This window comes from Leiobunum rupestre, chromosome 9 (genome assembly GCF_980474605.1).
Source record: "Leiobunum rupestre chromosome 9, qqLeiRupe1.1.hap1, whole genome shotgun sequence".
Taxonomy (NCBI): Eukaryota; Metazoa; Arthropoda; class Arachnida; order Opiliones; family Sclerosomatidae; genus Leiobunum; species Leiobunum rupestre.
The window spans coordinates 25,622,880-25,648,467 of record NC_143392.1 but is presented as its reverse complement, the minus strand read 5'-3'; the positions used below and the strand labels follow the sequence as shown (position 1 = coordinate 25,648,467).

The window sequence follows — 25,588 nt, the reverse complement described above, 5'->3', positions numbered from 1 at the left end:
ACGTTAATGTTCGAACACTCGACTGATTAGGAATAATGTGTTACACCTTCTTCCGCTTTAAAAATGCCACGCAAATTAGTAGATATTCCAGCTAGCGTTATTGGATCATTTGGAAAGGTTAATATCGCACCGTAACAAAAGCCTAGTATATCGGGTCTCAGCAAAATTATCGCAACAACTATTTTACTATTTTACTGGAAGACGATTTTCCTACAACGCTTGAAAATGCCAAAATATTTGACTTCATATGGATGTGTGGATATATATTGAAACAACCAAGTTCTACCCTAGAATGGAATGGTTACACGCGATTAGGTGCAAAATGTGAAAACCCTTAAACTACAAGCAAAGTAATCATACTGCCATTTATCAACTTAAATCCATCGAACTTGACAACGATTTACACTTCTCTTTTATTTGCAGGTGATCAGTGTCCTCGATATGACCAGAAAACGTGTGTGGTTACCATTGATCAGCCGCTTTACATTAAGGCGGTAGATATGGTTTTGGGGTTACCCGAGAAATTGTCATCGGTAATAGCTCGGCTTGGGGGACTCCATACCCTAATGTCCTCTATTGGTGTTGTGTGCTATGTAACGGCTGGTAGTGGAAATTCTGAGAGACCACACACCATTCACGTACGAGAATACTTTGGTGTCTCTGGCTTCGGATACTGTAGCAGACGGAACTCTAAATGGTGATTCCACTGTAGAAATTGGCAAAATTTCAATGGAAAGAATGGTAGGGAAGTCGTTTCTATAAACGGCAATGAAAAAGGTATTAAACTTTGGGAAGATATTGTTGTAAATCCACAAAAACAGTTTCGAATAATAGTCTGCGCGTTACAACGCTTGAGGAGGTTAGTCGTTTAATTACCAAGGATATGGTTTAGTGGATGGTGGATTTCTGCTTCATCGTGTAAAGTACTGGCCTCACCTTCGCACATACGGGGCTATCTTAAACCTGTACGTAAAATATGTTAAAAGCCACTACGGAGAAAATATAACTGTTGTTTTTGACGGCTATTCAAAAGGTTTAACCAAAAGTCAAGCAAAATCAATGACTCCGGATATCAAATTCCAAGAAAATAACCTTGCAACGACTTCGCAAGACGCATTCCTTAAAAATTGTAAAAACAAGTGATATTGACATATCCTATTATTACTAAATTACAATCACCTGGTCTTAGAGCTATAAAAGCAAAAAGTGACACTGTCGTTCTTTTAGCAAAGGCAGTGGTTGATTTTGAAAATATGAAAATTACCAAGATGTTGATGTCATTCAGAAGACACCGATGGAAGAAAATTTATATACCGGTGCTAGAAGCCTAACAAAAAGCTTACTACACCGGTGGTCTCATCAGAATGCCCTACGCCAGCATCCACAAGCCGGACAAGTGACAAAACAGCCATGGGTAGCCAAAGGGCACAGCAATGAGGCGACCAGCTTCTACTTCACGCACAGCTGGGGTATAGAGAGTGGATGCTGTATCAAATCCAGCCGACACTGTACCTACGTAGGTGGGGAGCCTAGCCCTTCAGAAAAGGCTCCTAAGGGCGATCGACCCACCTACAAAACGAAGATCTACGTCCATAAATGTTTGATTTTTAATAAGCCTGGAGCTAGTTACGCCAAAATTACTGCTATAAGAAAATATTTCTTACTGTCCTTATATGGTGAAACTAAAAGTAGTACATTAGATGAGCAACGCTACGTTGTATTCGCAAAAGCCACGGGAAATTCACCGATAAGCATCACTTTTGAACTGGAAACTCTTCCACCCACAAGCGCAGCTTCTAGGTAAGTTCTAGCTAACACATGTAAATAGTCTACCACCGAGTTCAAACGTTGCTTGGCAACGGCATAAATGGCGAAGAGTGGGGGTTGCGCCAAATAATAACAACCCATCTCGAACGAAATTAAAAAAAAATGATTTCGTGCAAATGTAAGGGGAGTTGTGTAGGAACTGTCATGTTATCATATAAAAAGATTTACGGATACCTATAATATCTACTTGGAATGCTTATCGCGGCAGATTTTCGTCTCGATGTGGCTGACGGTTTATTTGACGTCACTATGTTAACTTAACAAACAACAACGTGAGAGGGGAGCGCGCGCAGAGGGGATGTTTTCTCTCGTAGGCTGGGCCAAAGCCGCCAGAGTGATCTTACCATACGCGATACGCCAGGATAAGCATTCCAAGTAGAGGTATTGTTTACTGGTAATATATAATAACTGTAATAGTAATGGGGGCTTGCAAATAAATGCTTTCAAATTGTTTACTAACAAATGTGCATCTATTTTTATATTTGAGCATTATTAATTTTGGTAATTTATCAATTTACCCTGTTTCAATGCATGTTTGGTAGCTCCCGGTTTGATATATGCTTAAAATCTTGCGGAGCGCCCTAAGCTACACTTTAAGATATAACACGAGCCAATCAGATAATTAAATCCAACGTTATCTAGAGTTTTATAAATTTTGGCAGCCATTTTCCAAGATGGCGGATTTTCCCCACGGGGGTGAGAAGGAGACCACACCAAGATAAAAAGCGCATTCAATTCTCTGAGTATATAAATTTTCATAATCGTTCTAATGTATTCTGGGTTGACCCTTTTTTGGGCTAGAATGCCTGTACTAGTCGGGGAAGTGAGTCTTCACAAGATATGGCGGAACGAAATTTTAACACGCAGAATTTTGGACCTAACCTAACCGCCAAACCGTCAGTGCTTCTACCAAAAATGAGAGTTGGGTGTAGCGAATTACCAGTTCCGAAAGGTACTTCCAAAGATATTACGTTACTTATGTTAATATTAATAACAAATTAGATGCAAAAATAACCATGCTGGAATAAAAATAATAATAATAATAATCAGCTAGGCTAATACCCAAGGCACCACCTTAGGCCCAAGTCATCTAGCAACTTTCATTTCCTTTAAACTGGTGGCCGGGTTAAATTGCGTAGGAGGGTAGTGGCAAGCCCTTCATGCCACGCGATCCAACAGCTCCCTACACTAACTATTTCAGTGACCCTCTACAAGTTTTTATTATAATAAGAATAATAAATGCTGTTTGAAGGTTTTATCCGTGTTGGACTGTTGCTTGATTCTTATTTCTCGATTATACGTTAGATTGTTTATTTTAACTGCTTAAATTCGAAAATATTTTTATTGATTATTATAAACGGTTTGAAATTGTTGTTTCGTGAGAGATTTTCCTCAAATGCGTGGCTCAAAGGGAGTATAAAAATCCATATTTATGGTCGATCAACGAAATTCACCTTTCTGTCACCAGGTAGAACCAAAAGCGACATGAGACCCAAAAGTGAGTCTTTAAAATATTTACTGACAAGGAGACATCCCGAAGTGTAACCCACCGATTTTGTTCAAACTCGGGGGATTGGTAGACTTTCATGTACGATGAAAAATCCTAAAGGGAATTTATTCAATGGGCAACCGTTTTGCCATGGCAAAGAAAAATGTTTTTGACAACAAAAAATTGAAATTTTCCCATTGAAAATAACATGGGATTCTGACCGATTCCTAGCCCCCCCCCCCCCCCCCCCTGTGAAAAATTTAAACAAATTTCAAAATTTCGAAAATGCCACAAAAAGAAAAATAAATTAAAATTGACAATAAAAACATCAAAATTGATCAACTTTTGATCAATTTGAGGTAAAAATCCCATGTTATTTTCAATGGGAAAATTTAATATTTTGTATTGTCAAAAAAAAATTTCGTTGCCATGGCAAAACGATTGCCCATTGAATAAATTCCCTTTAGGATTTTTCATGATTCATGAACGTCTACCAATCCCCCGAGTTTGAACAAAATCGGTGGGTTACACTTCGGGAGCTAATCTCACAATAGACTATATAGCCTACTAGATGGACTAGTACTAGCAACGGTATATTTAGTCTTTGGTCTGAGGCGATTATCTCTTGCCCCTAAGCCACGTTCACACATACTCTCGTGTGAACAGTTACCGTTGCGCGTCCCAGCGTTTCACATCGCTTCGGCTGAACCGCTTCGTCGACCATTTTGGCAGCGATTCGTGACGTCATCGAGTCGGTTTTTGTGAACCATGAGCCTTTTTTTTACAAAAATCGTCAATCGCGAATTTTTTTTGCGCCTAATAAAATATTTATGCCGTTTTTAGAAGAAAATGTCTCGCAACTTTTTGTCTATTTGTTTAAAAAATACAACAAATTTCTTCTGGGTGCATTCATTTTTAATTAAAATGTTTTGAAACGTCACTCAAATGCGTGAGCAGACGAACTTCTAATTATATTTCTACGCGTGCCCAATTTTCCTCAAAACTCACTGGAAATCAAACGTGTGAACCAAAAGAATTCCAAACGCTAAGAACCGCAGCGAGATCGAAACGAGGCAAAACGTTTCCGAGGGTATGTGTGAACTGAACGTAGCTTAGGTTGTTTTAGGCGGTGCTTGAGCCACCCGAAACATTTCTGAAGCGCCACCTAAAATTTCCAAATAGCGCCTCCTAATTTCCAAAAAGCCCCTTCTCTACGGGAAGAAGCCTTGATTCGGCCAACTATATTGACTTTTTTTATTCGCTAGACAATTGTTTTTTAAATGGTTCCTACAAGAAAGGGACACCAAAAACATCATTTTGCCAAGTCAACCTCGATTTTTCAACTTCCCAAAACATAATTTGGGGGGTTTCCCTAAAGGGGACGCCCTTGACCAGGGCTTATGACGTAAGCGCCACAATTTCTAAATCCTGGTGACGCCACCGCTCACTCGGCGGCGCTGGAGTGGAGAAAATTTCCAATTGTGTAGACCTAGATGTTCTAACCCCGTCTCCCACTCCCACTATTTACTTCGCGCTGAGCTTTCGTTAAACATTATAACGTACTATAAACTAAAAAATAGTGACACGAAAATTATTGCGTAAGTAAAATATTTTATTTCAAACTAAACTTTTACCGTACTGACACACTCTTGAGTCTTATGTCAAGTTTGGTAGAACATAAGCTTTGGGTGATTGGCGTGGGTTACGTTTAGCTGCACGCCCTTTGATTATTAATCATTTTGGGGGGATGTTAAAAAGACTTTTTCTCTAAGCCTTGTTAAGAAACTGTTAAAACTATGTGGAATGTTAAAAATAAGAATTAAAAGTTTCAAAACTAAATGTTAAAAATATAAAAATAAAAGGTTTTCTTAAAAAGTATTTTGTATTATTAAACTTGTTTTTCTGTCGTTAATGATGTATTCGTACTCGTTTTCGAGTTCGCCAAGCCCTTGTAATGGCTGCCAGATGAGACAGTGGACCCCCGCATTGTTCGCGGATGCTCCTTTTCTAGAAGGCCCAAGACACATGTTCAGGGCCGTCTTTACATACTGTTGGGCCCCTGGCACTTTTAATTTTGGGGGCCCCTCGAGTGGCGTAAAAAGGGGGGGGGGGGGTTATTGTACCCGTTAATTTATAGTAATGGCACCAGCCCTCCCGGTTGAATAGTAAAAAGTGCACCCATGAATCTAGAACTTTCCTAAAATATTCGCCTCTAGGAAATTTCGGTGTATACAGTGATTTCAGTATCACGTGGCACGACGTCACCTATGCTTTTTCCCATAGAGAAAAAACTCCCGCACAAAATGGCGACCATAGCCGAAGTTGTGAATAAAATATATTCGTATATTATATACTCTATAAAATTAAACAACATCTTCTAAAACAACTTAATTATCTATAATTTTTACAATAAAAATGTGTTTAGTAATATTTATCTCAGACACTTTATCTGATTTTACTTCTTTAAAGATGTAACAGAAGTTTTCAAATTAATCAGCCTAAGCTCCAGAGAAGGGCCAATGTGTTTAAGATATTCCCAATATCTCTTCTAACTCGGTGCCGAATTATCGTTTACAGAAAATTTTCTGTACTCCGAATTTTGCCACCGGCTATCGGCTTATAACTTACAGCAAATTTTCCAACATCGAGCTTACCTATAGCTATCCCTAGACCCCATTATATGAAATACAGTTTAAGTAAACTCAGGCGGCAGACTGTGAGACTGACACGATGGCATAGGCCTAACAAGTAACAAAGTCGGCCTAGCACCTAGGAATTGAAATAAATAACTGTAGAAAAGTTAAAAAAAATAATTCTTATAAACTTTATATTTAAGAGTCCTAAGTTCTAACGCCAGCCGACATCCAAAACTAAAACTTAATAATATTGCTTGGAGAAAAACCGTGCAAGCTCAGTACGTATTAAAAACCGTGATCCATCCCCAAGGTCATTCAAAGTATTTGTTGTTTCTACGTCTTGTAGGTACCTTTTATTATTTTAACCCCAAAAAGTTGCAAAAACCATTTTTGAACTTACAGCAGCTTAATCGAGTTATCGGGTACTTGACTATGCAATTTTTGGTAATCGATAATCGACGAGTATTTTCCAATTAATTATTCGAGGTCCAGTTCGAGTACTCGACTTCAAAAAATTCCGAGTAATAGATTATGTTCGAGTACTCGCACAGCCCTAGAATTCAAGCTATTAAAAACGGTTAAGAGTTAAAACACGCTATTCTAATGTAGCAGACGACGTGAACTGCTCGTGGTCCAGTCTATTTATTCTAGGCCAGGTGAGTCACTGGTCACCTGTCCGCTTTAAAAAAAATCCTTATTTCCCACTCTGTCCATAATGCTATTAAACTTACTTAGAGAAACGTTTCAGTTGAACAGCTAATTCAAATCATAGAAATCTCATAGGTAACTAGAACTAAGGAGGATTATTATCCTCCTTGGCGGAACCACTCTACGGCCTCTCATTGGCTGAAGGTTCAAGGCGAACTGGCGTCAAGCTCGGCCGTAGGCGGCAGCATTCTAGTTACCTATGAGATTTCTATGATTCAAATCATTTTGGCCTACTAATATATAAAAATAGGCTGTGTCCGCAAAACTGTTGGTGACGGAAAACAAATTATCGAGGGTAGAAATCAGCTTAGACTAAAAATGTGGCGACGTTGTCCGCCCGTCGTCATAAAACGTCTGAGTGAAATACAAAAATAGGGCACAGATATACCTTCGTTTAGTCGTTATTTCAAAGATAAATTTTTAATATTGAATGGTTTTTTATTGGGCCTGAGGGGGCCCCTCTTGATCTCGGGGCCCTGGGCCAGGGCCCAACGGGCCCAATGGGAAAGACGGCACTGCACATGTTAAGTGTTATCTCTTGGGGGGAGCGGAAGGCGAACGAGCGGTAACTTCTGGGATTCAATGAAAAAGAACCACTGTAAATCGGAGAAAACTAAAGCATTGGCTTTTCGGACGCTTTATATTCTTTGGTTCACCTTGAAAAAAATAAAGGTCCTCAAAAATAAAGCTATTTTTCTCGGTTTTAAATAGACTCTGTTTTCACTAGTTATTTCACCAATTCGATCAAACGATAGTTTAGTGGATAGCTTCAGTCCGATTCGCTAAAATCAAACGCTCTTCTAAAATTAAAATTGTTACGGGAAGAAATAAACCGAAATTCTTCAAGCCTAACGGAAAATGCGGATGCGCGCGCTTATCAGGAAATATGTGCAAAATTTTGAGATAATAAGCCTTTCTATAAAGTCATTACGCTTGCCGAACTTGTTTTAATGTATCGCTTTCGTCACGAGATACGTAGGAGTTCAGTTCAGTTTCGAAGGTTAGATCTTTATAAACAGGGCGACTCGTAGAATTTTAATTCGTATCTTGTTCAACTTGTTAAAATGTTCCACGCGCTCTTTCATATTTTAGCGTAAAAGGCTCGCGCATTGTTTTTTTTATTTCAGGGAGCACGCGCGAAATCGCTCGAGCCCCTAGACGCTAAAATATCAAGACGCACGTGGAACGTTTTAACAAGTTAAATAAAGTTTATGCTAGCTAAGTGCAACAAACACAGCACCCCACACAAGGAGAACGCAAACCGTCAAAAGTCGTCCATTTTCTTGTGTAATTTTTTCATTGGTTAGACGCTTTAGCGCCTGCTGCCGTCGGAAGGGAAAAATTCAGAAATTGTCTCCCCCCCCGCCCGTAAAACGTTCAGCTAAAAGTTTCGTCCAATGAAATTTGTTCACAACACCGCGTTTAAAGGCTAGCTGCGTTCTCCTTGTGTTTGTTGCTCCTAGATGCTACATGCTAGCGTCTATTGGCTATCATAAACGTCACTTCTACGTCACGAGTGACGCGCCCGATACATCTAAACAAGAACGCCAATGTTACTTTATAGAAAGCCCTATTAGGGATTCGCGACTGGAAAAAACTATCTTTGGACTCTACTAAACGGTTCGCTTAAAATTTTAATTTAAGTATGATATTTTAAATTAAACTCTTTTCCATAATCAAAATCAGCACGCTAAATTGTATTAGAATTAACATTAATACTTTTATTTTTTAATTTGAAAACATAATAAATAAAAGATTTATCGACAAAAATTTAGTTTTCAATCTGTCTGTAGGAAACTCCTACACTACGGTATGTTTCTACAAATAATATGTGATGGGTGCTACTATAGTACTACTAATTTAGCAGCCTGGCTGAGAATAGGAAAGTTTTTCCTAGTGACGTAGCCACGATTTTGGTATTAGAAGTAGCTTTGCTAAGAAAAATAACTTGGCGAAAAACATTAATGTGCAAAAATAGTTATATAGATGGTGTTACTCTATGCTAAAAATGAATAATTCAGGGACTACTAAGCCGATATCCGCATTAAAAGGAGCGCACTGTTCAGTTCACTTAAAGGGATTCCTCACTCACAACAGGGGGAGGCACAGGGGTAACAAAAATCCAGACTTTCAGTGTGCTTCAAAACCAGTTTTTTTGTGACCCCTATGCCTTCCCCTGTTGTGAGTGAGGGATCCCTTTAAGGGCGGAAAATCAAAGCTTAATTTAGATAAACTTAGAGTCGCTGCAGTTGTTATTTGTTAATTCCTAAAGTAAATGTTATATCTATAACCTATGGTATAAATAGCTTCAAAAATTCGTGTTACACCTAAAGTAAAACGTTGAACCAGAAGTTTATAGTTTATCTCTCTCTGCGCCATAAAAATGAAACCAGTTCCTTCGCAGGGTCGATTCCGTTTCCACTGGGCGAATATTTCCCAACAAACCATGGATCACACGGCTAAGCATTTACAGCGTGTATTAGTTCAAAAACATTGAAAAATAGAAGAATTACTTTACGTAGGGATAATTACTTATTTTTAAGTGGCCATGGTATACTTTCGCGCTATTTCAAGCTGAACTCTTTTAATTTTGTATTTTAACTTATAAAATTAGTATTTAAGTGTAGAACAGCCTTTTGTTTAGTGCTTAAAATAATTTTTAAATTTTAAATTTAAAAGTAATTAAGTTATTACGTTTTGATTCGGACCACCGGAGCTAAACAAGCTGGGCAAGCGTCCAAACTACCATTTAGTTAGGACATTATATCTCGTTAACTATTAATATTAGAATTATCAAAATTATTTTAAGCACTAGAGCAAGGTTCAGCCTAATAAGAAAAATATAATTCAATTATGTAATTGTTAAAACAGAAACGTTCAGCTTGAACTAAAAAGAGGCTTTTACTGTATTCTTCCCCCTTAAGCAATATTTTCCCGACCTAACAGCTATTAGAAGTCATAATATGATTCATTTGACCGCGAACTATTTTTCTCTGATTTTCTAGTTAGAAAGATCAGCTGGAGCCTAGGCAATTACATGTTTTAAGCATAACCAGTATAGGGTAGATCATAAGACTATCAAAGGCCAACCTAAGTTTGAAACGAATAGGATTTCAACGTTAGACAAATGACTGGCGAAACTGGCTACATGAATCCCTCTGGTGGTGAAAAATTCAAACTGATGCACAAGTCCCCCAATGCATGCTACCGGATGGCGAGAGGTAGTATAGTCACGGTGCCGGACATTTCGTCGCGGGACATTTCGTCCCCGGATATTTTGTCCCCGGACTTTTTGTCTTCAAGGACAATTCGTCCCCGGAAAATTCGTCTCCGGACCTTTCGTCTTTTTTTCCCCGGACGTTTTGTCTCCAAAAAAATAAATTTACGAAATTCGAAATATAAAAAATAAATTTACGAAATTCGAAATATAAAAAATAAATTTATACATATACATATACATATATATATACATATACATATACATATACATATACATATATATATATATATATATATATATATATATATATATATATATATACACCTCATACTTCATTCTTGCATAACGCATATAACATGGAATCGGGTAACGTACTTTCTAAAGTAACCAAGCGAGGTGGCGACGTTTTTTCAAAAGACGGTTTTACTGGTAAAATTATTTGGATTTGTCGTGATCGACCACTATGTAAGGCCAGACTTCATATTCGCGATGGCTTCATTGTTAAAACTGTTGGGAAAAAAATCCGTTAGAATTTTTGAAATTAGTCTCCTACTTGTACAAATTTTAAAGACAAAGATTGCTTGAATTAGAGTCTTTATAAAGTGTATAAAGTTTATTTCATCGTTTAAGTTTTTTTTTCAATGGGGACGAAACTATTCCGGGGACGAAATATCCTAAGAGACCAATAGTCCGGGGACGAAATATCCTAAGAGACAAAATGTCCGGGGACAAAATGACCTGGGCCGAACTGTCCCGCGACGAAAAGTCCTACACCCGTATAGTCAGTAGGACGGAGGAGGGCTGGGAGGATTTTCTCTTTTTCTCCGCCAGGTAGCGTAGGTTCTATTTTTTTCTGAATACACGCGCCTTTATACCCAATTCAAACTTAGGGGGCCTTGATAGTCTCATGGGTAGATGGATACTTCTCTCATAAGAGAAATATTATATACTTATGGCAGAAGTAAATGAAACGAAGTTATCGAATAGCGCTCAGAATCGGAGGGCGTTTTCCTTATGAAAATTATGAAAACATCGATTCAAAGAAAAACTAATTTCCATCCCCGTCTTTTGACGCGATTAATTGCACTTGGGAATTGTGGGTATTGCTATTTCTATGTAGAAAACAAAACTTTTGTATGCCTAGAAGCACGCAAAATTTCAAATTCGAGGTCAAAATGTAACGTCCTAAGGAAAACGCCTCCAACATGGGGAGTATAGAAGTCTGATGACTTCGGTGCATTTACTTTTACGTATAGGTTAGGGTTAAACTAATGAAAGCAATAGTTAAACCATTTTTTTTTAATTATCATAAGGAAATAAGTATTTTCCATGTATTTCTCCAAAATCATCCGACAGGCCTACGAACAAACAAGTCCGAATGCCAATGGTAAAAGCATAGAGCAAATCTTCTGCCTCTATAAAGGTGTGACGCGAGTTTTCGTTTTAAATAGACGCGTTGTTAACTTGTTAGTAGTCAAAGATACCACTGAATACCATCAGTAGCTTGAGTGGTTAGTCTCTAAACGTTTACTCGTAGATCCTCATTAGTGACCTAAATTTTACTAAAATATGAATTGTTATTTTGAGCAGTGAGCATAAGTAGTCCCCGAATTATTCTTTTGTAACATAAAGTAACGCCATCTATATTCATATATTTTATCACATACATTTTTTTCTCAAAGTTAATTTTCACAATTTATTATATTTTTTTCTAAAAATTATAATTTTTGTAGAAGAAAAGGAAAAATATAATTTGGTTTTTCGAAAATAATTTGTATTTTAATTTCTGAATATTGACCTAAATGGCGTGCCATAGAATATATTAATTTGAAAATTTATGGTTTTTACGGAGCATAAAGTCAACACATTTTTGGATGAAGTACTACGTATCTTTATGGAAAAATCATGAAATCTTGCTGTACCAATATTAAAAATGTAAACTAAATTTACCTCTATACTGCTCTGCAAAACCCAGCGTTTCTCCTCCAAGGTTTTCTCATAGGGAAAATCACTTTCGCATGCTCTTTAAAGATGACTTCAGTAGTAAAATTATCTTGATCGGACAGGGAGTTGAGAGCACTTTGGGAACAGACGGGCTTTCTTTTTCGCATCAACAGGATCTACACCCTACAACATTTATACCTTTTTGATTCCTAATAACGTTATGGTCACGTGTATAAACAAAAACTTAATTACAACGTAAAAAGGGCATTTTTCATAATGACGCGCACTCGCGGTGTCAAAGAGTAATTAGTGCCCCCATCATCAAGCCCGAATAAGTCATCATTTATTATTTGGGTGCCCCGGTGAGAGCGCAGCCAATTAAAGAAACGCGAAGAACGGAGACAGAGGAACCGTAAGAAATAATTTATTACCAACGCAATTAAAGAAGAAATTAGCGTTCTTTCATAAAGCCACGTTATGACGGGTTTTTTTCTATATAAATCTTTGCCCCCCCCCCCCTTTTGGCCTGCCTCCCCTCCGCACACTTGAACCACAAATGCGTAATATAGAGGTAGTATGTATTCAGTTTCCTATACAGGGTGTTCACTAAAATAGGATCCAAGGCTAAAAGGCTAGAATGGGTTTTTGCGACGGATTTTAAAAGTTTTGGGTCGCAATGCCCGCGCATGGGCTCATTTGACATTGAAAATTTTTAATGACCTTGAACCATGTCTTCAAGGTCATTGCAAATATATCTCAAGAGCCTTTAGGTTTAAAAACTCGGCGCGAAAATCGGCTTCAATAAATTTGTTCCGAAAGTCAGTGGAAGACTTCCTCTTCCTCTACGTCATAACGTCGGCTTCCCTTTGAATGAACTTGAATGATGTCTTCAAGGTCATTAAAAATGTACCTCCTAAACCAAGAAGGTTTATAAACTTGGCTCCAATTAGGAAAGTGTGTGCTATCACATTTTTAGGTACGAATGGCTTTGAACTGGTGTAAACTGACCAATAAGAAGCTAAAATTAATAAATTTTAAATGATCTTTAAGGCGTGGTTCAAGGTCTTGAAATTTTCATTGTCGAATTACTCCCTGTGCGAGCTATGCGACCTGAAAATTTCCGCTTCGTAGCAAAAATCGATTTTGACTTAATAGCCCTGGGCCTTTTTTTTTTAATGGACACCCTGCAGTGCAAACTACTAACGTCACTTGTGTGAGAATTTGCCCATTAAAAAGCAATTCACTATTATTTTTTATTATGGCTTCATTTATTTGCGCTTTCAACCGCCGGTTCTATGATGAAGTTCCGATATTTGAGAACGCTTGGGTATTCGAAAACAAACATTGAAACAAAAACTTGATTATATTTGAACGTATTTAAAATATATTTAAAGAAAAGATTTAGTGGATTTTTTTAAGCAGTAGCTACAATCTTAAATGTATAATAAAAACGTCATCGAGTCGGTTTTTGTGAAACATGAGCCTTTTTTTTACAAAAATCGTCAATCGCGAATTTTTTTTCACCTAATAAAATTTTTATGCCCGTTTTTAGAAGACAATGTCTCGCAACTTTTTGTCTATTTGTTTAAAAAATACAACAAATTTCTTCTGGGTGCATTCATTTATAATTAGAATGTTTTGAAACGTCAGTCAAATGCGTGAGCAGACGAACTTCTAATTATATTTTTATACTACGCATGCCCAATTTTCTTCAAAACTCACTGGAAATCAAACGTGTTGTCAAACAGTTTTCAAAACGCTAAGAACCACCGCGAGATCGAAACGAGGCAAAACGTTTCCGAGGGTACGTGTGAACGCGGCTTAAGAGGATGGAAATACTGGAGGGGAAATATGGGATTCATAGGCCTGGCAATGTGGGGAATTCGGACATAAGATACTAGAGACACCTAGCGGACACCGTAGTCAAAATTTCGTCCGCGTGTTCGTTGGGACTTGGTTAGAAATGCGTGCCGGTTTTAAAATCGTGTTAAAAATTTATTTATTTTGTCTTCAAATTAAATAAACATCTCCGAAATTAGTTTCGTAGAATCCAGGTAGAATATTCGTGTTTCAACTTGTACAAAAAATCCTTGTGAATAGAATGAAAAATAGGCAAAATTTATAGAGACAAAAAATTCTGCCTATTTTTACAATGGCGCTACGCTCGTATGTCCGAAATTGTATAGCTCTCGCGTTGCCGAAGCCAAAGAATATACACCCCAGGAATGGAAGGTGTAGCTTCCTCTAGTGGATATTATTTGTCCCTAGTCTTCAATGGAGGGAAGGTTGTCGTCGCTATTTCCGATTTCTGTGATTGGTCAAAATTTTTAAAATGATTTGGGTAGTTTGGTCTGCTAATAACGAAAAATATTCTTTTTTGAAAGTAAAAAGGGTCCTTGGTAATTCTTTTGAATTTAAATATAAACGAAATTAATAGTTATCATTATTGATAAATAATAATAATAATATTTTTATACTATTATTGAAAACATTTCACAACATACTGAAGACAAATAATATCTTCTTTGCTCAAGGTATGCATTAATAATATAAAACCTACGCCTATGATTCTATGAAGCATTTCAATGTATTTCCTATTTATTGCTAGGATATTAATTCAAAATGGTGAAAACCTGTTTTTATGGGCCATGTACATCAAAGGAAAACCCCAAAACGAAAAGAGTCAATGGGGCATCTGGCATATTTTTTGTTAAGTTTCCTTCTCCCAAGACAGAACCGGAACGTTGTCAAAAATGGGTGTTTGCCTGCGGTAGGACAGATATTACTATTGCAAAGATAAACAAATGGAGTCATATTTGTTCAAGGCATTTTCATGGATTCCAAGGACCAACTCCTAATTATCCAGATCCTATCCCTCTGTTGGACGTATTGACTCCATCCATGTTAAAAACACCTTCAGTAAATAAACACTCCAGTGAAATATCATCGGAATCAACCCAAAACGGTTATGTAACACCAAAAACTAAACCCGTGCCATTTCGAAGAAAAGAATTATTTTTAGATCACCACATGACTGAAAGATTAGAAGTAAGATTTTGATTGTTAAATTTAGTACCTCAGTTTCATAGATAATTAACTGATGTTTTATTACTTTCAGAGACCAACTGTTAATACAAGTATTAACTTGGAAATAGAAAATTTATTTCCTCCATCAGGCTGGGCGATGCAAGTTTCGGATAAAAGTGTGACATTTTCTAAACACAAGAATGACTTTAAAGTTATTGAGTGTTTAATTGATTTAAAAGCAAAACCAGAGTTTTCTATTAATATTTTGGGTGATAAATTTCCCTCAAATAAGATATTCCAAAATATTGATATCAAGTGTAACAGTGATATTTTTAATCTTTTGAAAAAAGTCGATGAATTTAAATTATGTCCTGGAAATGTGGATAAAGATTTGGTAGCATTGTTTAGAAAAAATAATAAGGATGATAGTCAAGATCGTAGGAAGAAAGGTGCCTACAATGATAAACTTAAATCTGTCCATAGCGTCAACTGCTTTCGTTTTATGAAATTCAACAAAACTCAAAAACGTTGTCCGGAGTGTTCAGTTTACAGAGCAGCCTTGCGGAAAATGAGGTTTCGGGCTATGACCAAACATTTAAAAGCCAAGACTGCAGTTAAACGTTCAACAAAGAAAGTAATTGAAATATCAAGAACAAAACGAAACAGACAGTTGATTGAAACTTTATGCAAAGCAAGACTTCAAAAAGAAAATCCGGATTCATTTGTGTCTATAGTATTAAAGGAACAAATAAAGGCAATGACTACATCCAAATATGGTATGAGGTGGGACCGCTCTTTTTTAAACTGGTGTTGTTATGTCAAAAACAAATCAAAAGCCGCTTATGAAGTTATGAGGAAATCGAATATTATACCTATGCCCACGTCCAGAACTTTATACAACCACAGCCACACCATCAATAACTCAAGTGGATTTAATCACGAGAAATTTGTTCAAATGGTTACTGAAACAAAGCTGCATGAACTTCAAGAACACCAAAAATATTTTGTGCTGCTACTAGATGAAATTGATATAAAACCAGATTTGGTAAGCCACAAAAATTCCGGACTATTGACGGGCTTTAAAGACATTTCACCTGAACATAACAAATTGGATGATATTGAGCAAGAAGCAAAAGAATCTTCAAGTCCCCCACTGGCTACCCACATCTTACAATTCATGCTAAGAGGAATTACTACTAATATCAAAATACCTTTTGCGCACTTTCCAACAACCACTGCTACATCTAGCGCATTGTACACAATCATCTGGGACGCTATAAGAAGACTAGAATCGCATGGATTTAGGATTCTCGGTATAGTTGCTGATGGAGCTTCAACCAATCGCAAATTTTTTCACACTTGTCATGCAAATTTTGAAGGAGAAAACGCAAACGTTCCTTACTATACCAAAAATATTTACTCTCTTGATGAAGACCGTCCAATATTCTTTATTTCTGACGCTCCACATCTCATTAAAACTATTCGAAATGCTTTGTTTTCATTAAGTAGGAAAATGTGGAAGAACGGAGAAACAATTAACGCAAAAGTAATTTTTAGGTTATACTACCAACTACTCAGGGATAAAGGAGAATTTAAACACATTCCAAAGTTAACATACTCCCATGTGTTTCTGAGTAATCAATCCAAAATGAAGGTAAGGTATATTAGGTCATAGTAGTTAATTATTAAAATTCTAATATGTACACTTTCCCTTAGGTATCTTATGCCACACAAGTTATCAGTGAAACAGTCGCTTCTGCCATAGAATTGATCTTTAAAAATGATAAGACTAGCCATAAAGAAACTGTGAAATTTCTCAGAACCTTCAATAAATTTTTTGACTTATGTAACGTAAAGAACTGTAGCGAGGCATCTAGATACCTTAAAGAAAATAAAGCTCCTTATTGTTCAGTTAATGATGAAAGACTGAAGGTCAGTTGTCATATTTATGTTAAGTAAAACTTTTGTTAACAGGTATTTTCTCATAGTGGTTAGAAGTTGACCTAATTAATTACTTAAATGATTGGGAAAAAGAAGTTCTAAGCAGACCAGGTGATTTTTCTAAATCAGAAAGACTAAACATGTTGCTTTCTCGGGAAACTATAGAGGGGTTGAAAATGACAGGTACTTAATGAGCCTTACTCTTAATAAAACTTTATATTACATAAATTCTATATTTATTTTATCTAGCTTTATCAACATCAGCGATGGTAAAATTTCTACTAAACAAGGGAGCGTCATATGTTTTAACGCAACATTTAAATCAAGATGTTTTGGAACAGGAGTTTGGGCGACACCGTGCTGCTGGTGGGCGGAATAGTAATCCATCAGTATGGCAATATCAATGCAATATCGATAAACTTAAATCATTGAAAGGATTGGTCCTTGAAGCCATAGGTGGAAATACAAAAATCAATGCATAAATTTGTACTATTTTTAATGCATTTAGGAACCTTTTTATCACAATACTCATTTTTGTTTGACTATGTTACATATATTGCAAATATAAATCTGCATCAGGATCATCATTTAAAAAACTGTAGTCTGAATTACTTGACGGTTGATTTTGTTTAGATGTAAGGAAATCTCTTTTATGAAATTTTTTCTTTGGGGAATTTTCTTTTCCAGATTTGGGGTAGTTTGTTTTTACACTTTCTTGTTTATTTGTTTCTTTTAACGCTTTTCTTAATGATAATTTCCTCCTGATGGCTTCTTTGTGCAAAAATTGGTATTCCTCCTTGCAATCTTTTACTAAAACCTTGCCCCTTGTATTGAGAAAAACATCTACTAATTTCTGAAACCATTTTTGGTCTCCATTAGTTAATTGTATCCAATCATTTGTTAGCTCCAATATTATTGACTTCATAGCCAGTTCTTTAATGTTCATGCCTCTTTGTTGTGACAAATTGTAGTCATAATAACTATCCGAAATATTTTTAATCTTTTCAAATAATCCTAAACAGTCTTCAGTCGCGATCCTTAATTTTCCTCTACTTAATGCTCGAGTCCACTCTTCATTTGAATTTGACATTGAACAGCTCGTTTTATCTTTAACTAATGCTTTTATTATAAATGGTGGACATTTATGTTCGTGTAATCGCTGAATTACAAAGCCTGCTACATAATGCAACGTATCTAGATTTGTCTTCCGTTCTTCAGCATCCTCGTTGAAATTTTCATATAGAGGAATATTTAATTCTTCTCTTAATTTTGATTCTTTTTGCTTCTTTTTAATACTGATTAAAACTGCATTTTCAACACCAATTTTCAGCTCTAACATTAGTTTGTGGAAATAGTCTTGTAGAAATAAGCTAATACAGAACCTTTTCAAATTGATAGTCATGCAATCGTATGATTCAAGTGTTTCAAATATGGTTTTTAACTGATTACTAATATTTTCATTCATACATATTTTGTGGACTTCCACAAAATAATCCTCACGAGTTTTACTGCTCATCACGTTAGATGTGACAATTGAATTCAAAAAATTGTTCAATGAGTAGAAAGTGGTCTCAAATGACACTTCTTCATAATTAAATAGAACATTGAAGAAAGAAACTGCTTTCAAATGGGAAAAGTCCTTCGATTGTTGCTTCATATATTTCAGAGTGGATTTCAGTGCAGCAATACAAGCATCTATGCAAGAAATAAAATTAATTAAAATTATTTGTCATTATTAAACATTAAGGGTTTTTTACCTTCTCTTTTGGTATTCATCATATTTTTTGAAAACAATTTCATAAAAGTACAATAGATTCTTGGCCGAAATCAAAAAATGTATTTTACAAAACCATGCCGAACTAAAGAAACCTAGGCCCGTAAAAGTACGAAAAAAAAATTATTGAGCAGACGATTTTTAATACCGGAAGTTCCCACGACACCCGAAAGCCGCGGCCAATAGGATCCGACTTTCCATTCCTGGGGTGTATATTCTTTGCCGAAGCTAAAACAGCGAGTCCGTGATGGGGGAATACAAATTTCTGTTCCAGGTACGCAGCTAAAATGGTCAACGAAGCGGTTCAGCCGAAGCGATCTGAAACGCTGGGACGCGCAACGAAAACTATTCACACGACGGGATACAAACGGTGCGGGAGCACTCGCAACGTTGTAGAATGTAGAGGGTATGTGTGAACGCGGCTTATGTATCCTGTAGGGTTTGGTGCAGTTTATGTCCATAATTTTTTCACTGTATTTGTTGCGGAAGGATACACGAAGACCAAAAGCGTGGTTGGACAATACTATAACACCTTCACTTACAAATTACCCAGCAAGAAATGTCGCCTTCGTGTACCCTGCTGTACCGAAAACGTAGTTAAATGACGGAAGAAAAGCAAACACGTGTATAAAGGCGCAAAAACGATTGGGTGACTCGGATACTGTACTGAACAATATAACATCTGTTAATTATCGGCAGTGGCGTAGCCAGGGGGGGGGCACAGGGGGCACATGCCCCCCCCCCGAAACGTATGGTCGTACGTACAAATATTTTTATTTATTTACTTTTTATTCAACCAACGTTTGCAGCTCTGGCCGCTCTTGCCGTTGGCTTTAAAAATGTTTGGCGCCACTGTACAGGGAATATTGAAGGGGTCTTCCATAAAGATTGCTTTGCAGGTTATATTCCCTTTTATAGGTAGTTGGAACTAAATCGAAAACACGTAAACTCTAATGGCAGAAATGTTAAATTTGTTGATAAATATAGAATTTAAACGACTAGACGTAGCAGCTGTTCCCAATTTCATTGACTGCTGATTACGTAATCTTGTTTCTTTTCTGCGGTCTACGAAAATAACGAATTGATGGATTAGCCTACATTTAGCCATCCAACTTTCATCGTGTTTTGAATAAAAATCGGTTAAATTATGGTGAGGTTAAATTGGGTTACTATACGAATACTAAGATCTTTAGGTTTAAATCTACTTTAGGTTGCTAGAAAGTGTTTGACCAATTAAAATTGGGAACTGTTGCTACGTTTAGTCACACGTACTTAATTATTAACCTTGGACAAATAATATTAGTTCCTACCTGGATATATCACTCTATAGTTCCGCGTGCATTTGCTAAGTGTTTGTTACGGATTCTACCTTGTAGAAGGTTACGTGTTACGGGAGTTTCGGAAATTCTCCGTTAACTTCGCCGAAGCGGCGCTGCTGTCGCAAAAGCCATTTGTTGGCCAGGTTTTTTCCAAGTGATATATCCAGGTAGAAACTACTATTATTAATCCAAGAATTAACTAAAACAGAGCGAAATATCGGAGACCACAAAATGAAATTGGGTATCGTAACTACGTTTAATCGGTTGTCATTTTAATCATAAATACATCAATTAATAGGACTCGGTTTCCGGCTATAGACCATTCTATAAAATACTACTTATGTGTTTATTAACTTTTGCGTATAGAAAGTCAGAAAGCATGGCCCGATTTTTCATGAACCAGGGATGCTCAAAAAAGGATTCTCTGGAAAACCTGCCAACCTAGTTGTCTGAATAAATAGGCTAGTGCTTTTTTGATAAAATTCCTACTCATTTAACGGTTATAATTTTATACAAAGCATTATAAATAGTTAATTAACTATATCTCATTGATTTTGTAAATAGTTCAGTTATGGACTTACTATATTTTGAAATATACTATCTTCATGTGGGCTACCTTAGCTATATTTTGAAAATCGACTTTATGGGAGACGCTTGAGAAATTACCAATTAAATAGAAATAAGCATAAGCATGATTTTTAAAACCAAAGAATAAATAAATTTGCTATTCCTACTGAAGTAGCACTATGTTGTCTTTGTGAAAGTGTTTGGACTTTTAGCTAAGGATTTATAGACAGGTCTATTCGTAGCTTGTGCGCGCGATAATTATTGCATGAGAGTGGGTAGGGGGGATAATTTCACGTCAAGAGTGGCATCCCCCTTTCCTTCCAGCATAGTTCCTCCGACGCGCTCCCTGCCTGCTTCCTTTCTCATTCCGCACCGACCTGATGTATAACCGTTGTAGTCTGTCGAGAGATTTTTACTGTTAGCGCGGAGCTAGCGAGGGCGAAAGGTTCGAATCGACGCGCGCGCTTCAAACTCCGAACTTTTCCATTGTCGGACCGTTCCTGACCTTGACTTATAAGTGAAATCGTGCGCTCCCTTCCCTCCGTGCCGCCCCCCTTCGTAATTTTTCGTTATCCAATTGACAAAGGCCGCCGAGCGGAACGCGTCGTTTTTTTTCTTTCCCAAGAAAGGAAGCCCCGCTAGTTTAATTTTTAGTTTCTTTTCTTGAGGTACCTTTTTTTCTTTCTTTAAAGAACTGACGGGACTTTTTTCTACGTAGTTTAATTTGTGGATTACATTTTCACGGTAAGAAAATACTTTTAATTTTGCGTCGTTTTTTGTTGTTGTTTTGATTGTCTGGAAAGTGGGGAGGTTTTTTGGTTGAGGTTAAAAACCTTTGATTAAGTTTTTTATTTAGCCACGGTCACACGGCTGTTAAAAGTTACTAATTAACTAGTTTTTAACCGATTTCTGTCATCGTGAGATCAAAACAGGTTGTTATTCGTAACTGACTTCTGCGCGCTGTTTCGCGAAGGAGGTTCGGATGTTTTTTGACGCAAATATTGTTTAATTTGTTATAAACGTGGTAACGCGACGAAAATGTAATTGGACTTTAATACGGCGAAGGTAAAGGTACTACTATAATACTATAGTCCAAGCTTATTAATTCGTTGTTGACTCGTAGTACGTGTACCGTTTTTAGGAGAACATACTAACAGGAAAATGTCAAGTTTGTTAGTGGTTTTCTAACGCTCGTGAGAACTACTTTTAATAAAATAACATTGATGTAGCTTTCAATTAATTACCTGTTAAGCAAGTCTAAAAACGCCTTTTTGAGAATCTAATAATTGAAATATTCAAAAAGACGGTCTAAAATACTTAGTTTTTAACACATCATTGAAGCATTTTATTCGGTGTGCGGCGTAACTATTTTTGGTGTTGGTATTAAAATGTCATAAAAACCCGCGAATCTTCGTTATTTCGTACGATTTTGGTTTAGTGAACGAAGCGAGTATAAATTATATCTTAATAATGCAATCTAAATTTGTACAACGTAAGCTTTATTTTTACTTTTGAAAGCAATTCAATTTTCATTCAGCCTTAACGGTTCTGTAAAAAGGCTGGCGACTTCGATTTCTTGGGCAGTTCCTAAGACGAGTGCCAACGGTCTTTGGTCACGGAATTATTTATACGCTTATTGTCGAAATAAACTTTAATTGCTTTTCGAGCATAGAAATAGTCATACTTATATTTATTATGTACACTTATGGTAGAATCAAACGATTTTGTAATTTATATTGTAGATTCAATCTAAAAAATAAGTTTTTAATGCAATAGTTTAATTTTATTATACTCAATAACCCTGTTTTAGTATTACGTCAACATTTTTATTTCTATTAATTTTGGATTTATAGACATTCTTTTAAACTTTAGAATTAGTTTGGTCTTCATTCATTTTTTCCGTCGAATGCCATATTGAGTTCCGATGCACCATAAATTACACTTTTACGCCAATTTTTACCAAAGCGCCCATCGTTATCTCCAAATTTACGATGGATTTTTTAAAGAGGACCATTTCTTAAGAAATTTAAATTCCTCTATCTCCGTGCCACCAAATCGTACAAAAAAAGGAAATATACGTATTTTTTTCGCCATATTTCTATAGTTCCTATGGTGGTTTGTTATTTGGATATATTTTAGTTTTATCGTTAACGGCTGCTAGAAATGGTTGAAAACGAGAGAAAGAGCGAGCCCTAGAATGAGTGACCTTGTACGTTATTTTCTTTTGGGAAAAGATGTGTTTTTATAAAGCAGCGCTTCTTTACGATAAGTTTCCCATATTTAGTTGACGCGCATTTTTTTACCCGTTCTCAGTTAGGTTCAGTCGTTACCGAATAATTTTTTTTAAAGAACTCGTTTTTAAATAGTTGTATTTTATTCGTTATTTTAACGGTACCGTCTCCGTAGTCGGTCTGACTGGTTGCGATCTCAAAATGTGCATGTAACTTGTAAGTGAATATAATCCAATTTATATAAAAAATAGTCGTGGTAGGGACGTTCGGAATTTTGTCCATAGTGCCTATTTTAAGGATTTTTTAAAACGACCCAAAATTAGGTCACGTTGCCGAAATTTAGTTGTCAAAACCAATTTTACTACTACCGAAACTGACTTCCTGACTGCAATGTTTTTGTAGTAACAGAAGTATATGATATTTTTCTTACGAAAGAAGTATTAATCTACGTATCTTGCTAATGTTATTTGCGTAATCTTGTACCTACGCAGGCACCCGTTGATTTCTCAAAAACGTTTGGGAAGAAAAATAGGGCGTGTTGAAGACCGTCATATATTGATTTTCTAATACAATTTCATCGCTAAAATATTTTTTATCAATAGAGTAATATTGGCGTGACGTCATCCATACGTTTTCCTCTACACTCTTTTATATCCTTATTTGTGAGAGCTGCCATTTTATTACAGGTCTGATTTTAAATAGTAAAATGCAAGGCACGCGACGTCTCGAGCTGATGAGCACGTGCAGGTGCCCTTGCCTGTACTATTTTAAATTAGGCCTGTAATGAAATGGCCGACTTCGTAAAAGAGTGTATAGATAAAAAACTGCCCTCAAAATGGCGGCCATAGCTCAAAGCTACAGAGCGATACTACTTTATAGGAAAATATCCCTACGCAGTGTAATTTTTACATTTTAGCATCTTTAAGCGAATTAATAGAATCGGGTAAGCGTTTGAGCGGTGATGCGGTGTACACGTCCGCGGTTTAGCGGGAAATTCGCGCCTAATAGAATCCGAATCGAGCCTGCGGAGGTACACGTTTCATTTTATTGGCTTAAGCCGCGTTCACACTAGACACTTCGAAACCGTTTTAAAACGGTTTCAAAAGATCAAATTGAAAAATTTTGATATCGAATGTATTTATCGTATGGCTATTAATACAGTTGACACGGTTCCAAAGTGTCTAGTGTGAACGGGGCTTAAGCCAATAAAATGAAACTTGTACCTCCGCAGGCTCGATTGGGATTCTATAGAGTAATATCTGCGTGACGTATGTCGACGTCACCCATTTTTTTCATATAGATATATAATACGGCACTTAATTCGAACGAAAAATACATAGCAGACCTGATTCGAATCGCCAGGATTTCTTAATTGGTGGCGCTTAAGCCATAAGCCCTAGTCAGGGGCGTCCCATTGTGGGAGAAGTCTCCCCCCCTCCCCCCGCTCAAAAAAGTTTGGAAATATGAAACATAAAGGCCGACTAGGCCAAAAGAAGTTTTTTATGCCAATTTTTTGGAGGCATTTTAAAAAAAAAATGAAGAAATGAAAAAATGTTGACATTTTAGGAGGTGCTTTTCGGAAGTTTTAGGTGGGGCTACAGGTCAAGCGCCACCTGAAACACCCTAACGACGTCACTAGAGACGTGTTGAAATAGCTTCTGCTTCAGCATTGTCCCATCACGAGCTTCGAAACCCCCCCAGTGGGTGTTAGTAGGATTAAGGTCCATGAAGTTTAATTTCAATAAAATATTTTTAGTTCGGAATCGTATTGAAAGCCTGATCACCCTCACTAGCGGAAGGCTCTAAACCAAAGAATATAAAGCCCCAGGAATGGAAGGTGTAGCTCCGCCTAGTGGAACCTTTGCGCCTCTCGTTTTTAAAGAGAGACCGGGTTGCGTTAACCGTTTCCGGTTACTCTGATTTGCTTTGCCGGAAGTTTCTAGCGCAGCCAAAACACGCGGCCAATAATATCAATCCTTCCATTCCTGGGGCTTTATATTCTTTGTCTAAACGTTACTGGTCGCCGAGTCGTTAATTACGAAATTGCCACTTTTAAAATGCCTTTTCATATCTCGCACGTAAATTGCTTGTGTGCGTCTAATTAAACTAATTATTACATTAAAGGTCATTAAATAAAGTTTGCCGGAACTATTTCAAATCTAATTTAGTTTTAGACAATGCTCCGTCGCACTTGGTACAATTCCGCAAGAAAAGAGATTAAGCTCGACGCTAAAACGTGTAGGCGTAACGCGTAGACAATATCTCATTTAGCGTCTTTTGGAAAGCGCTTTAAATTCAATAAAATGAGTGTTATATCATTATAAATGTCACATTTTGTGCAGGGACATTTACCCGATCTTTAAAATTACGTCTACGCTCCTACATCTGCAACGTCAACGGGGGAATTTGTAGGAGTGTATATTTTACAAAATGAAGCTACGTCTACGCTTGTGAAGATATAAAGCTACGTTTACGCTTGTGCAGATATAAAGCTACGTTTACGCTTGTGCAGATATAAAGCTACGTTTACGCTTGTGCAGATATAAAGCTACGTTTACGCTTGTGCAGATATAAAGCTACGTTTACGCTTGTGCAGATATAAAGCTACGTTTACGCTTGTGCAGATATAAAGCTACGTTTACGCTTGTGCAGATATAAAGCTACGTTTACGCTTGTGCAGATATAAAGCTACGTTTACGCTTGTGCAGATATAAAGCTACGTTTACGCTTGTGCAGATATAAAGCTACGTTTACGCTTGTGCAGATATAAAGCTACGTTTACGCTTGTGCAGAATAAAGCTAAAGCCCGCCGCACACTGGAATAAAAATTCATAAAGTTGACGCTGGCGCCGGATATCATTTTCTTTTCAAAACACGTTTTTGTCATCAGGGCAAAAGAACGCTG

General features: G+C 36.8%; 1 protein-coding gene across 1 annotated transcript in view; it reads left to right on the top strand.

The window, feature by feature from the left end:
* The first annotated feature begins 20,811 nt into the window (after nucleotides 1-20,811).
* LOC149926990 (lysosomal alpha-mannosidase-like) overlaps nucleotides 20,812-25,588 on the top strand; it is a 36,128-nt gene continuing 31,351 nt past the window's right edge. The window contains exon 1 of the mRNA XM_090159365.1: nucleotides 20,812-21,196. The gene's annotated coding sequence lies outside the window, so the exon portion shown is untranslated. The remainder of the gene's footprint in view (nucleotides 21,197-25,588) is intronic.